Here is a 15,966-nt window from a genome sequence, read left to right on the forward strand (position 1 = left end):
TATAAAGGCCATTTCCCAGGCCAAGCAGGGAGAGTGGATGAGATGGGAGAGTGTGGAACAACGAAAAATGGGCTGGCAAGACCTTTGGTCAATGGAAGAGAGTAGGATCAGTTTCCTTATTAGGTCAACATATGATGTTCTCCCATCACCGCAGAACCTAAACCTCTGGGTAGGAGAGGATCCCTCTTGTCCTTTGTGTTCATCACCTGCCACATTAAGGCACATTTTGACAGGATGTAAGGTGGCTCTTAGCCAAGGTCGGTTTACTTGGCGCCATGACCAAGTATTGCGATGTTTGGCTTTAGCATTGGAAGGCAAGCGTAGTATGACCAATAAGTTGCCGCCTGTTCTAGCAAAACATTACACGCAGAAGACAATATTCCTCCGCCCAGGCGAGCAACCACCAAGAAAAGGTGCTAACACCAATTCTCGCCCAGGACAACTGGAAGCTACTAGGGACTGGAAGATGCTGGCTGATCTTGATCAACAGCTTATTTTTCCACCTGAGATTGCCACCACTAACCTACGACCAGATATTGTTTTGTGGTCTGGATCAGCACGCATTGTTCAACTGATAGAGTTAACAGTGCCATGGGAGGATGCGGTAGATGAGGCATATGAGAGGAAGAAATTGCGGTATGCTCATCTGGCCACTGAAGCAGAACAGCGAGGATGGAGAGTCCAGGTTTATCCAGTGGAAGTGGGTTGTCGAGGTTTTGTGGCACACTCTACAACCCGGTTCCTCAGAGACGTCGGATTCAGTGGTCAAGAGTTGCGTCGCACAGTAAAGAACTTATCTGAAGCAGCAGAAAGGAGCAGCAACTGGCTGTGGTTGAGACGGAAAGATTCTAGCTGGCTGAGTACAGGCCGCCATGCTACGGTTTCGTAGAATTCTTGAAAACTTGAAGGGTGTTGGTTTATTTGTATAGGTTGTATAGTATTTACAGTCATTACGTTCCTGTGTATATTGCGTGAATGACGGGATGTTGGGGAGATATTGTGTTTTGCAGTAGGTGGTATGCCATTCGGAACCGTTGCCACTGAAACTGCATATTAACGCACCAGTGGGGCTCGACAGCCTTAGTCAAACGGGTTGGCGCGTATGGTTGGGTTGCGGAGAGATTGTGAGATTGTGGTTAGGTCTCAGCAGCACTGTTGGTTTATTTGTAGTGGTTGTATAGTATTTACAATCATTACGTTCCTCTGTATATTGCGGAATGACGGGTGGTTGGGCAGATATTGTGATTTGCGGTAGGTGGTATGCCATACGGAACCGTTGCCACTGAAACTGCATATTAACGCACCAGTGGGGCTCGACAGCCTTAGTCAAACGGGTTGGCGCGTATGGTTGAGTTGCGGAGAGATTGTGAGATTGTGGTTAGGTCTCAGCAGCAAGAGGGAAGTAGAGGTCAGTAAGCTGGGCTGAGTTGAGTGGGGGACGGAGGGGGGTGACTCTTGGATGCCAGAGTCACTGTCGAGCCCTCTTGAGGTGTCGTGGGCTAGTCGACGAAACACTGAGGACGGAAGGTGCCCACTTGAAGACCCTAGAGATGTTCCCTACTCCGCTCAATCCAGAGGGTTGTTATGGGGGGACCGCACTGTGGTTGCAGCCGTTGTGTGTGCTGACGCACAAATACACTATTAACACCAGACAGAAGGAGATTCACGTCACCAGATGGAAAGAAGCGTAAATGGATGGAGAAACATAGGTTACTGTAAAGCTACGTCTTAGTTGGTGCTTATCTTGGCGAAAGCCGAGTACAAATCAGCATGAAGTTTTAACATCTACTCTCGTGTAATGGAAATCATAACAGTGCCATTAGCTAGATCTAATGTATGAAGGACTAAAAATGACAAAAGGAAAAATAAATAAATGCATAAATAAAAGTACAAATAAATAAATAAATGCAGAATTATATTGAAAGTAAATAAATTTTGGTAATATAAACGGATATTTCTGTATTTTTACATGTATTTATTTATTTATTTATGCATTTATATATGTATTTATTTATGCATTTATACATTTATTCATACATTCATGTATTTATTTATTTATTTCTGTATGTATATATTTATTTATTTATACCTTTATTTATTTATAAATGTATACATTTATTTATTTCTGTATTTCTACATTTATTTATTTCTGTATTTCTACATTTCAACATTTATTTTTCACTGCGCCTGTATGCTAATTGAGTGGGGGGTGCCAACATCAGTCTGAAGCAGGATTGGTTAGCTGGGGTCCGCATCGCTAACCAGACAGAAGCAAACGATCCATCTATCCATCTCTGGACGCAGGCTACCTATGAATGCTGCGACTAGTGTGTAATACAATGAATTATATGGCTGAAATATATTTCTGAAAAGATTTAAGGCGAGAAATAGACAATCCAGCAACAGAATCTTGATTCATATTCGATCAGCAATGCCTAGTTTTACAGTTTGTTGTGAGCCTGATGCTTTTTTTGGACGGGTCCATCATGCACTGCGCGGTCGGATTTACTGATTGACATCTTCTTAATCTATGGTGACATCAATCAGCGGATCCCGTGTGTCTCTAGCATTTTATGCATGTGGGGTCTCCAGCTGGAGAGACGAAATGGCTTCAAGTGGGAGGCCGCTGGCGGACCTGTGCGCGATGTGGCTGACCAGCTCGAAAGCACAACCTTTAAAGTTGGCGATAAATTCACAGATTCGAACTTCCCGGGTCAATAACTCGTCAGCTAAACGCTGCTACTACACAAATTACGCCTCTTTTTAATCGTAGTAACGTAGACAAGCAGCTACAACCTAATTTTCCTCGAAACGAGCTTTCCTTCGCAATGGATAAAATACATTGATCTCTATATGCGCAGGCGGCGGAGAGAGACAGATCCGAAGGGACCGTCTGCATAGTGCAAACCTCGAAAAGCGTTACTACGAAAACAGTCAATAACTTCACTGTAATACACTGCATTGTTACCAAATTCAGTTCACACATAACTGCTGTCCTGATGGTTATACTACAACACTTATTTTGGTATAAAAGTCTTTTTGCATACTTTTTATGATTTTTATCTATGGAAAATATTCAATAACTTCACTGTAATACACTGCATTGTTGCCAAATTCAGTTAACACATAACTGCTGTCCTGTTGGTTATACTGGTTATACTATACTGTTGGTATATACAATTGTAAATTTATCATTTTGATGAATTTTATTATGAAAAATATTCAATAACTTTTGAACTGTAATTCACTGTATTGTTGGCAAACAATTATTTTGTGGGAGAAATATATTAAAAATATTTTTCCCACAAAATATGTGTTGTAGTATAACCAACAGGACAACAGTTATGTGTTAACTGAATTTGGTAACAATGCAGTGTATTACTAGCCTGGGTTCCCCCAAGCTGCCTTGCCGCAGCACGATTGTATTCACGCTGCTAGGCAGTCTGGATTCCATGGACCAGATTTTCGCCTCATCTAGGGAACCAATCACAGAACGGGGAGGGAGCAGCAAGACGATGACAACGTCTATGCAACACACCAAAGCAGTTTGTTTATACCTATGGATCCAACATGGCAGCAGACGCGAAGTTACCTTTCGATGCAGCCTTACGGCCGCTTCACACCGCAAGCGTGAGCGGCACTTGAGCAGCGCGTCAGCGTAACTACATCGTCACTGCAGCTGCAGACGCGCGAGAGTATTCACACTGGAAGCATTTGTACAGTGTCACAGCAGCGGCTCCAAAGCCGCTGATTGATTTGGGTTGTGCTAGCATATGTAGCTGTCTGTGTGTTACATAAACTAAAAGAACGTTTATGTATAATATTTTCTGGCTAGTTTACTTTAGTTTTTTTTTATATAATACACAACTTTCACCCAAACTGAATAATTAAAAACCTCTTTTTACCTATAAATATTTGTGAGTCTTGATTTTCTTTTATTTGCCTACTCAAGTTCAAGTTAAAACTCACTAGACATGCTTATTCTGTGCATTTTGGGCACTTTTTGTGTGAAATATTTATTTTTGTCCATCAAAAGTGTGCTTTCACTTTAATTTAGCGTGAGCAGTGCAGCAAAACTGCACGATCTGCTCCTCTCCCGGTGTGAATGCACTCATTGATTAACATGCAGCCAAAAAAAATACGCGCCGCTCAAGCATGCGGTGTCAAACGGCCGTTAGATACATGCCATTGTGTACACATAAATCTCTGGCCCATCATCTTCTTCCTCGTCTAATTTCTGTCGCTCTACATATGTCATCTGGTATAATTGAAACGATTGGCTATGAGCTACGTACAGGCACATTTGATAGACATTCTTAGCGCCCAATAAACGGCTCTGGGTACTCGTAAACCACGCCTCAAATACGAGAAAATGAACATGTGGTTCCCAGACCCAAGTCTGAGACTTGGGTCTGACGTTAGCCAGGCTAGTGTATTACAGTTAAGTTATTGAATGTTTTCCATATAAAAATCATAAAAAGTATGCAAAAATGCTTTTATACCAAAATAAGTGTTGTAGTATAACCATCAGGACAGCTATTGTGAACTGAATTTGGCAACAATGCAGTGTATTACAGTGAAGTTATTGACTGTTTTCGTAGTAACGCTTTTCGGGGTTTGCACTTTGCAGACGGTCCCTTCGGATCTGTCTCTCTCAGCCGCCTGCAAATATAGAGATCAATGTATTTTATCCATTGCGAAGGAAAGCTTGTTTCGAGGAAAATTAGGTTGTAGCTGCTTGTCTACGTTACTACGATTAAAAAGAGGCGTAATTTGTGTAGTAGCAGTGTTTAGCTGACGAGTTATAGACCCGGGAAGTTCGAATCTTTGAATTTATCGCCAACTTTAAAAGGTTGTGCTTTCGAGCTGGTCAGCCACATCGCGCAACAGGTCCACCAGCGGCCTCCCACTTGAAGCCATTTCGTCTCTCCAGGTGGAGACCCCACATGCATAAAATGCTAGAGACACACAAGATCCGCTGATTGATGTCACCATAGATTAAGAAGATGTCAATCAGTAAGTTAGATCGGACTGCGCAGTGCATGATGGACCCGTCCAAAAAAAGCATCAGGCTCACAACAAACTGTAAAACTAGGCAATGCTGATCGAATATGAATCAAGATTCTTTTGCTGGATTGTCTATTTATCGCCTTAAATCTTTTCAGAAATATATTTCAGTCATATAATTCATTGTATTACACACTAGTCGCAGCATTCATAGGTAGCCTGCGTCCAGAGATGGATAGATGGATCGTTTGCTTCTGTCTGGTTAGCGATGCGGCCCCCAGCTAACCAATCCTGCTTCAGACTGATGTTGGCACCCCCCACTCAATTAGCATACAGGCGCAGGGAAAAATAAATGTTGAAATGTGGAGATACAGAAATAAATAAATGTAGAAATGTGGAAATACACAAATAAATAAATGTATAAATAAATAAATAGATATATAAATACATAAATGTATAAATAAATGTATAAATACATAAATAAATACATATAAAAATGCATAAATAAATAAATAAATACATGCAAAAATACAGAAATAGCCATTTATATTACCAAAATGTATTTATGTTCTACTATATTTCTGCATTTATTTCTACTTTTATATATTTTTCCTTTTGTCATTTTTAGTCCTTCATACTAGTGTAACGTTAGTGACACTATTATATAAATAGGGTGGTCATTATAGCAGTTGTTCCCGGGCTCCATGTATCCCCTGTAATGTTAGTATTGTGTTGTCACGAACGCGCTCTATCGCCTCAGTAACAAATGAGCGGAGCTAGAGGTAAACAAGAAGAAACGTCTCGGTTACAAATGGTAATCCTCGTTCCCTGAGGGAGGGAACGGACACGTAGGTCATGACTGATCAATAGGAATCTCGCTAGAGAGGCCAATCTACTTCGCGTGAAAATAAAACAGGCCAATACACATTAGCGTGCAATCATTTGCAACAGCTGTGCAGCCTCACAGCGCGGGTATTTAACAAGCAGCTGGTGCGATTGCACACTAGTTTTTTGCTGAGGAGCCAAGCCTGAGAAAGCTGGCCGCCCTGGCGGGCGGCAGCAGATGTGGGGACGGGACCTACGTCTCTGTTCCCTCCCTCAGGGAACGAGGGTTACCATATGTAACCGAGACGTTCCCTATCGGTCAGTCACTACAACGTAGGTCATGACTGACCAATAGGAATTGCTACCAAAGCGCCACAGCTGCTGCACCCCATCCAGCGCCCCTGTGCAAGCCTCTACACCTTCTTGCCTGGAAGGACGATAGGAGGAGGCTTACACAGAGTGAGTCTGACACTGTTGTTCCGTGATAACCCATACAGTGAGATATTGGATAACACTGGGAAGTGTGCCCCTCTGTTTAGCAAGGAACGCTGCGGAAGCCACTTCAAAGAGTTATGTGGAAATACATATGGACTAGCCCGAAGGCTGTACTGCATATGAATAATGGGCGAGTTAACCCAAGGGAAAGACACGGGCTTCCGATAGGAGCGGCCGTGGAGAATATACACATATGGGATCCCCGTAGGGCCACACATATGGAACCCAGCCCAGATCCGGTTCTCATGGATTCAGCGGATATGGGCCTGGGGCCGGATGCTCCGCCAAGTCCGAGCCGTGGGGTTTGGAGGACTCCACAGGTTTTTACTCTGGAGCAATAAGGGTGCACAGTAGGGTGCAGCAAGCCGACAGAGCCAGACCTCTCAGTGCTTCTACCCGTCTAGGCTGAGAACACGGGAGGAGACCGGCTCTACACGTAGGCTATAGTATCTAGCGAACGTGTTAGGTGTCGCCCAGCCCGCAGCTCTAAAGATATCTGTTAGCGAGGAGCCACGTGCCAGCGCCCAGGAGGATGCAACGCCTGTCGTGGAGTGTGCATGCAACCTGAGCGGGCAGGGCACGCCTTGTGCTTGGTAAGCCAAGGCGATGGCAGCCACTATCCAGTGGGCCATCCTCCGCTTGGAGACAGCCTTTCCCTTCTGCTGGCCTCCGTAACAGACAAAGAGCTGGTCTGAGGTCCTGACGCTTTGAGTTCTGTCCACGTACATACGCAGAGCGCGAACAGGACAGAGCAAAGCCAGGGCTGGGTCTGCCTCCTCCAAAGGCAGCGCTTGCAGGTTCACTACCTGGTCTTTGAAGGGAGTGGTAGGAACCTTGGGCACATAGCCAAGCCGGGGTCTTAGTACCACGTGGCTGTCACCCAGCCCGAACTCTAGGCACGATTCGTCGACCAAAAATGCGTGCAGGTCTCCTACCCTCTTGACAGAGGCCAGTGCAACCAGCAGCAAAGTCTTCATGGAAAGAACCTTTAAGTCTACTGACTGCAGAGGCTCAAAGGGCACATCCTGAAGTGCTCGAAGCACCAGGGAAAGATCCCAAGAGGGTATGGAAGGGGGTAGAGGAGGATTTAATCGTCTCGCCCCCCTAAGAAACCTGACGACCAGGTCGTGCTTTCCAACGGTTTTGCCATCTATGTGGTTGTGAAAAGCTGAAATAGAAGCAGCATGTACTTTGAGGGTGGAGGGAGACAGTCTACGCTCCAACCCCTGCTGCAAGAAGGAAAGCACAAACCCTATCGAACATCTTTGGGGGTCTTCTCGGCGAGAAGAACACCACTCGACGAACAGGTTCCACTTCAGGGCGTAAACACGTCTCGTGGACAGCGCCCATGCTGAAGTGATGGTGTTAAGTACCTCAGGGGGTAAGTCACCTAAAACCTCCGCGTCCCGTCTAGGGACCAGACATGGAGTTCCAGATGTCTGGACGCGAGTGCCATAGGGTGCCCCGTCTCTGAGTCAGAAGATCCTTCTTCAGACAGGGCTCGAATTTCGGTGCGGGATTGCGGGTATTGCGCATCATTTTAATCATTCCCGCAGGTCTTGCGTTTATAATACGGGAAATTCCCGCAAACATTCATTCAATCTAGCATGCAGGCCTATGAGTAAATTTATCCTAACAGATAATAAGATCAAATCAGTCATTTTAAAACTTTCTGCGAGACGCAATTTCACAAACAGCGTGAGTGATTCTGCCAATGCCGCGTCTTCTCTGTCTCTTAAAATAGGTTACACAAGGCAAGCCAATCGCGCTGCAGCTACAGGCGGTGATTCTAGATTCTCTCGCGTTTCAGGAGTCGGGACATTTGATGGAAATGTCACTTGCACAATCGGGCAATTGCATCGTCACAATTGTTTATAATTTGTGCGTCTTTTTAAGTCTTACCTATTTAAACATTCAAGCGATTTTAACCCGCATAACAAACAGCTCGTGAGTAACACAACTGAGTTATTTTTCTTGAATTATAGCGCTTTAACGGTCAAAAGCACACAACATTGTCTAAATTCCAGTCTTGGGGAGTATCCTCTCAAACACAATCAGTTATGTCTTAAAAAAATAATACAAAAAGAAAATGCATGTGACACTATAATGAAAACAGTATGGGCCGTTCACGTTGCGTCTTTTGCGCGTTCATCCTTTCCTGAAACGTCTTCGTCTTCATGGAGAACGTGGCTCATGATTGCTTAGCAACAGGGAGCCCTTTTTAAAAGAGGAGAAAGTTGCGCGGACTGCGCTTTACACGCAACATGTGAACGTGGATCCGTGCACTAGCTCTTAAAGTGAGAGTAGCCTAAAATGTGTCCGTCATTATTGTATATAAAACAACAAAAGATAGCATTAATTGTAAGGAATCAGGATTAATAGCCTATGTATTCAAATTATACAGGACTAAAAGACTATTCCGTGTTATTTTACATTTGATTACTTTTTTCCGTTTCTAGCATTTCTGAATACTAGTGTTAGACCTAAACTTTTCTCTTTATTTCAAGTATTTATTTGTGCTACGTTTTTCAATTTAATTCAAATATTGAAATCAAGCTTCCTTTTGTTGTGTAAACTAAAAAAAAATGACCCCATTGTAAAAAAACAAATACAATGAGTGAGCAAACATACAGCTAAACGAGGGACTGTCACAAGGAGTATGAGTTCTGGGAACCAAGTCCGGGTGGGCCAATAGGGATGCTGGGGGAAACGCATATTTGCAAAGGCCCTGGGGCCAGCTGTGTGCTGAACCGCCTGGGGGTGGAGTCGCCTTTCTCCCGGAAGCACAGCTCGTGATAGCTCGTCGGCCACACGGTTGAGCAAGCCGGGGACATACATGGCTCGAAGCGACCTCAGATAATTCTGACTCCAGAGGAGGAGATGGCGGGCGAGTTGCGACATGCGACGGGAGCGTAGACCACCTTGTCGGTTGATGTACGCAACGGTCGCAGTGTTGTCCGTACGGACCAGCACGTCCCTGCCCTGTAGCAGCCTTTTCAAGCGGCTCAGAGCGAGATGCACTGCTAGCAACTTGAGGCAATTGATGTGCCAATGCAGCTGGGGGTCCGTCCACACCCCTGACACTGCATGCCTGTTGTACGTGGCACCCCAGCCGGTGATAGAGGCATCTGTGAATGCCACAGCATGCCTGGACACCTGTTCCAAGGGGACTCCTGCCTGCAGGAACAAGAGGTCTGACCACGGGCTGAAGGTCTGGCGGCACGCCGGTTTGATTGCCACCCGGTGAGTGCCGTGATGCCACGCCCATCTCGGGACTCGGCCGAGAAGCCAGTGCTGAAGCGGTTTCATATGAAGCAGGCCGGGCGGGGTTACCGCTGTTGCAGCTGCCATATGCACCAGGAGCCTATGAAAGAATTTCAGTGGGACCGCTGTCCTGCCTTTGAATGTGTTCAAGCAGTTCAGTACAACTGAGGACGCTGGTCTGTGAAGCGCGCTATCTGAGCGACCGAATCCAACTCCATACCGAGATAAGAGATCCTCTGCACAGGAGAGAGTTTGCTCTTTTCCCAGTTGAACTGAAGACCCAACTGGCTGAGGTGCCTGAGCACTATGTCCCTGTGTTCGCATAGCTGATCTCGAGAGTGTGCTAGTATGAGCCAGTCGTCGAGATAGTTGAGGATGCGAAAGCCCTGTTCTCTCATGGGAACAAGAGCCCCCTCCGTGACTTTCGTGAAGACACGGGGGGACAGGGACAGCCCGAAGGGTAGGACTTTGTACTGATATGCTCGACCCTCGAACACAAAGCGCAGGAACGGCCTGTGTCGAGGAAGAATCGAGACATGAAAGTACGTGTCCTTCAGGTCGATCGCTGCAAACCAATCCCGGGACGGATGCATTCGAAGATGCGTCTCTCCGTGAGCATTTTGAACGGTAGCTTGTGGAGGCTCCGGTTCAAAACTCGCAGATCCAAGATCGGTCGTAACCCACCACCTTTCTTGGGTACAATGAAGTAGGGACTGTAGTGCCCTGACCTCATATCGGCTGGAGGGACCGGCTCTATCGCATCCTTCGCCAGTAGGACTGCGATCTCCGCACGCAAGACATGGGCATCGGCTGCTCTCACTGTAGTAGAGTGGATGGCCCGAAACTTGGGAGGACGACGGGGGAACTGAATCGCATAGCCGAGCCTGATGGTTCGAATGAGCCAGCGAGATGGACTGGGGAGAGCTAACCAGGCTCGCAGAGACCGTACAAGCGGGACCAAAGGGACCGTAGGCGTACCCGGAGTGGGGCAGCGAGGTGGAACACAGGGATGCGGCTCGGGAGGCTCTCTCTGGGAGGCGGCCCGTAGCAGGGTCTGAGTGTGCTGTGCAGCACTTACCTGGTTCCACGGGGCAGGAAGTGCAGGAGGCGGCTCGGTGGCGTTCTCGGACCGTACACAGCTGCCAGCTGGCGATAGAAGAGGCGGATGAGAGTGGTGAGGATTCCCTCCCCCCACTGCTCTCCTGGTCCTCTTCGGACCCAGAGATGATAGAAACTGCTCTTTTATTGAAAATTTGGGTAGCGCTGGTTTTAAGGCCAGCGGCAGAACACAAACAAAATGAAACAAAGGATTTTCCACCCGGCCCTCTTCCGGGGGAGGGAACGATGCAGTCATTGTCTCCTGGAGAGCAGTCCCTTCCATCTCTGGGTCACCCGTCCTAGGGCCGCTTACCCCTGGCTTTGCCGCCCTTCTTGGCGGGGGCCTGGACGGGCGGGGCGCCCTGCTTGCGACTGGCTCCACGGCGCCGTTTAGATGGAGGCTGCTGCTGCGCCGCGGCAGGATGTGTCTGATGGCCTCAGTCTGCTTCTGTACAGCCGAGAACTGCTGGGCGAAGTTCTCGACCGCGTCGCCGAAGAGGCCGGTCTGGGACACGGGGGAGTTAGGGAACCTGATCTTGTCGGTCTCCCGCATGTCAGCCAGACACAGCCAGAGATGGCGTTCCTGGACCACTAGTGTGGACATCGCACGACCCACTGACCGCGCAGTGACCTTCGTCGCACGAAGCGCGAGGTCCGTTGCGGCACGAAGTTCCTGCAGAACTTGCGGATCGTGACCACCCTCGTGTAGGTCCTTCAGTGCCTTGGCCTGATGAATCTGCAGCATCGCCATGGCGTGCATGGCAGAGGCAGCTTCCCCACAGGCCTTGTAAGCCTTGCCGGTTAGGTCCGACGAGTACTTACAGGCCCGGGAAAGAAGAGACGGATCTCCACGCCAAGTGGAGTTAGGGCACAGTTGCATAGCAACGGCGCGCTCCACCGGCGGGATACGCGTGTATCCCTTAGCTGCCCCGACATCAAGGGTGGTGAGGGAGGAGGAGCCACCAAGACGGTTTCTGGTAGTAAAAGGTGCCGTCCACGTCACTGTGAGCTCCTCATGCACCTCCAGGAAGAAAGGCACTGGGGTGGGTTGCTGAGAACCAGCGCGCGCCACCCCGAGATACCAATCGTCCAACCTCGAGGGCCTGGGACACGGTGGAGGGTTCCACACGAGCCCGATCCTGTTGGCGGCCCGGGAAAGCATGGCCATCATCTCCGGGTCCGACTCGGGCACTGCTGACACACCCGAAGGAGGCAGCGGCACTGAGCCGTCGTCCGCGTAGAGGTCTGACCCACCCTCCGATGCAGCGATCGACATCTGGTCGTTGCAGGGAGCTCCGAACGAAACGACTTGTACACATCTCGAGAATGGTCCAGCACGCTCCGTTGGCAGGGGGTTGGTTCCCCGAAGGAAGCACGCTCACTGTAATCCTCAGGTCACCCGTGTCACTGCCCGAAGCAACCGGCGAAGGGGGGTTGGAACGAGGCGTAGGCACGGGGACTCCGCCCCTTTGCAGGAACAAGAGTCTCGACCGTAGCTCCGAGATGGTCATCTTCCCACAATGGGTACATGACTCATCCACGAATGCTGCTTGTGCGTGTTCGAGGCCCAGACACACGAGGCAGCGATCGTGACCATCCCGCGACCCCAGGTAACGACCGCATCCAGAAACACACAGATAGAACGTCATCTTGAAAAAGATGCGAACTATCTGTGTAAGCTCTTTTAGGAACTACTCTCACTGGTGCTGAAACACACAGGGGAACAGTCACAGCGATCACAGATGGGAATGTGCACCCGTCTGTGCGCTGAATCTCTCTCGTTGGAGGTCTTACCAGTTGTTATAACAGGTTTTGAGTGCTCTAAGGCGCACCTTACCAGCTGTTACAACAGCTTTTGAGCGCTCGAAGCGCACTTCACCAGCTGTTAAAACAGCTCTTTTTTTTTTTTGCTCAGTTTTAAATCAACAAAAAAAAAGAGAAAGAGAGAGAGAGACTGCTCACGCTGTCATGCTGTCACGCCCGCACCGGGAAGGAGAGGTTCAAAAAGGCTCGTAGAAGTTGGTTTCACTTTCAACTGAAGCAGAGGCATCGAAGTGTTTGGCTCCGAAGCAAAAAGCTAGTGTGCAATCGCACCAGCTGCTTGTTAAATACACTGTTAGCCCGGACACGTTGATTCTACTTAAAAAATGTGAGCAAACTGGTTGCCCTAAAATAATTAAGTAATGGTAACTTAAAAAATGTAAGTTAATTTAACTTAAAATGTTTTGTAATATCAATTACTTTGCAGTTATTACACATAGTATATTTAAGTTCAATGTACTAGCCCGTATACTTAAAAAATTTGAGCAAACTGGTTGCCCTAAAAAAATTAAGTAATGTGTACTTGATAACTTTGAGTAAAATTTTAAAAAAGCAAGCAAACAACATAACATTTTTCACCTCTTTTTATTTCAATTGAAATCGTTCATTTTAAAATACAAAACACAGGGAATAAACAATTTATTGTAATTAATGACAGGATTTTTATTTCTGGGTGAACTAATCCTTTAAACTGCAGTAAAAAAATATTTAATTTTTAGCCTATTTCACTTTTGAAGACAATATTTTCAGTTTTTCATATCATTAACCAGTATTACAGATATTGAAAAAAATGTACAATACTGAAAATAAAAGTCTGGGAGATACTGATTAAATTATTCTGAAAATTAGTAGCAGACCGCTGGTCTGCATTAATGGTACTATTAATAACTTACAGAGCAGGTCTTAAAGAATGCAGAAGGGTCATCCCCCAAAATGACCGGCAGTCCACGAAGGCAAAGGGACCTAACATCTGTTGGCTCGCTGGTCTGAAAAATATTGGAGATATTGAAGTTTGTTAGGGATGCTCACATGTATGAACAAAATTACTGAGCTTCCCCCAAATTTGTCAGATTTTAGGAAGTAAAGAATAGGGCAAGACAAGATGACAAACAGGAAAGGAGAGAGGAGAGAAAAGGGGTAAAGGAAAATATGAAACAAGAAAAGTGGAAGAGTATGGGAGAGGAGAGGAAATGAGAGAAAAAAAATGTAGTAAGAGTTTTAAGAATGTAAAGAAAAAGAAGTCCAGAGGAAAGAGGAGAGACAAGAAAATAATAAATAGAAGAGATGAGAAGGAGAGAAATTACAAAAAGAGTGGCTAGACTGATGTAGACAAGTAAACGCACCTTTGTCTGACGTAAAAGCTCAGCCAAAAGCTGGCCGGCGAGGCCTTTCTTCTTCCTGAAGATTTCCATCAGATTTGGAGAGTAATGATCCAAGTGCATCAAAGAAGTTCTCTCTGAGATTTTTCCCCACCACTCGGTTGAACTCATAATAAACCTAAAAGGTCAGATAAAACATAGCAAACCATATTGGCTTACCGTCACCACATCTATGACCACAGTGCTACATGATTTCAGTTACAGTTTATGACCTAAGTGGTCATAAATACCCATTTTCATTTATACATATATGTTTATTCAAATACTTAAGTTAAAAAAAACAAAAACTTACCTGGCTTTCTGTAAACAGAGATGGCCATCGAAGAACCATCTTGCTGATGTCAGGCTGATGTTTAGCTGTTGATCAGATGATTTGGTGTGAAATTGGGATAAGTGAACTTTTAAGGCATTGAATGATTTAAATGTACATAGCCAATCCTGATGCAAACAATGAAATGGCTCAGTTCTAGCATAAATTCCATGTTTGAGTGTATAATGTTTAAATAACTGTGATCTTTTTTCACAGTTAACAGGACAATACTTACACTTCCAAAGCATTTCTTCCTGTCATCTGCAACACAATAAACAAGATATTTATCGTTAGAGGGCATCCATCCATTTTTTGAGTATAACATTTTAATCAGCGACAACTTATTCCATTTAAAACAATGGCAATATTAAAATGTAAGTTTTTTTCTAACTTTAGCTTAAATTCACTCACCAGATTTAGTAAACTGTGGTCGTCATGTCTCATTTCACTGGAAAGCGTTGTATCTGTGTCGAACATGCAGGGGTTAAAATGGGACCGCCGTGCACGAGTGGGAAAACCACCTAGTTAACAGGTGAAAATGTCACGACCTGTTTAAAGCATGCTATTACTCACAAACAGCCCCTCAATAATAAAAAAACACTTAAAACAATAAACGGACGAAAAATGTCCGATTAATTCGTCAGAAGATCGAGCGGGATCTTGTTCGGTGCACGTGTGAAAAGGGTTTTAGCTTTTAGGGGCATATTTTTGTTTAAAACTATGTTTTACACTACTCTCAAACATAATTTTGACAAAACTATGTCTGCTAAATTCGCATGTTTCAAGTTCAAGCGGGACCAGTGAAAAAAACTCCAAAATTACTTAAACAACGTTTTCACTACTCACAAACAAAAATCGTTGAAAAATAGAAATAATAAGACTGGCTAAAACATTTGCTTTTAAGTACTTACGAACAGCTCTACGAATTCCCATGCACTTTCAAACACGAGAGAAAATGGCGTTGCTTGCCTGATTAGTTGCAACAGCTAACTGTGTGTGCGTGCGTCACGTGTGTGTGGGGAAGGGGCGTGGTCAGTACACAAACTTTACAATTTTAATCCATTAAACTTAAAGTTTTCCACACATTCAAATATGTCTACAAAAGTAGTAGAATTCACTTACATTTTTATAGTAATACATTCAAAATTAAATAATTTAAGTATGCTGTAATTAAATTGTTAATTAGATATAAAATCTGGGCTAACAGTGTACCCGCGCTGCGAGGCTGCACAGCTGTTGCAAATGATTGCACGCCAATGTGTATTGGCTTGTTTTAGTTTCACTCGAAGTAGATAGGCCTGTCTAGCGAGATTCCTATTGGTCAGTCATGACATACGTTGTAGTGACTGACCGATAGGGAACAATGGTGCGCCTGGTGCTGCGGTAATCACTCCGCCCAAGTAGCAGTGCTTCGCCTTCTGAGAATATACTGTAGTTCCCAGTATTTATACGGTTAAAATATGGCTGTGTCTCATATGACCCAGCCGGCATTTCAACGTTGATTCACTGTTGAAACGTCAGGTACCATGGTTGAATCAACGGTGAATTACCTTTCGATTTTGCAAAACCGATCAACGTTGATATTGTGATGTCGTTTCACCGCGGAAGAAACAGCGTTGATTCACTGTTGAAATCGCGACGTCGTTTCACTCTTACCTTTCGGGTTATGGTCTTCTGTCGACGTTGAATCACCTTTCGATTTTGCAAATTGAAACAACGTTGATATTGTAACCCTGTACCCGGCGTAGCCTACCTGTAATTTTGCTT

The 15,966-nt window shown here is 45.5% G+C and overlaps 2 long non-coding RNA genes across 2 annotated transcripts; both read right to left on the reverse strand.

The window, feature by feature from the left end:
- Positions 1–13,391: 13,391 nt before the first annotated feature.
- Positions 13,392–14,265, reverse strand: LOC143728945 (uncharacterized). Its single transcript, XR_013199927.1, has 3 exons — positions 14,182–14,265; positions 13,854–14,007; positions 13,392–13,496 (listed from the first exon to the last, which is right to left on the reverse strand). It is a non-coding gene; the product is annotated as an uncharacterized LOC143728945 (long non-coding RNA).
- Positions 14,266–14,383: 118 nt separating this feature from the next.
- On the reverse strand, positions 14,384–15,178 carry LOC143728916 (uncharacterized). Its single transcript, XR_013199920.1, has 3 exons — positions 15,111–15,178; positions 14,611–14,720; positions 14,384–14,460 (listed from the first exon to the last, which is right to left on the reverse strand). It is a non-coding gene; the product is annotated as an uncharacterized LOC143728916 (long non-coding RNA).
- Positions 15,179–15,966: the final 788 nt, after the last annotated feature.

This window comes from Siphateles boraxobius, unplaced genomic scaffold (assembly GCF_051911475.1).
Source record: "Siphateles boraxobius isolate OS27281-9 unplaced genomic scaffold, OSU_SipBor_1 8, whole genome shotgun sequence".
NCBI classification, from domain to species: Eukaryota; Metazoa; Chordata; class Actinopteri; order Cypriniformes; family Leuciscidae; genus Siphateles; species Siphateles boraxobius.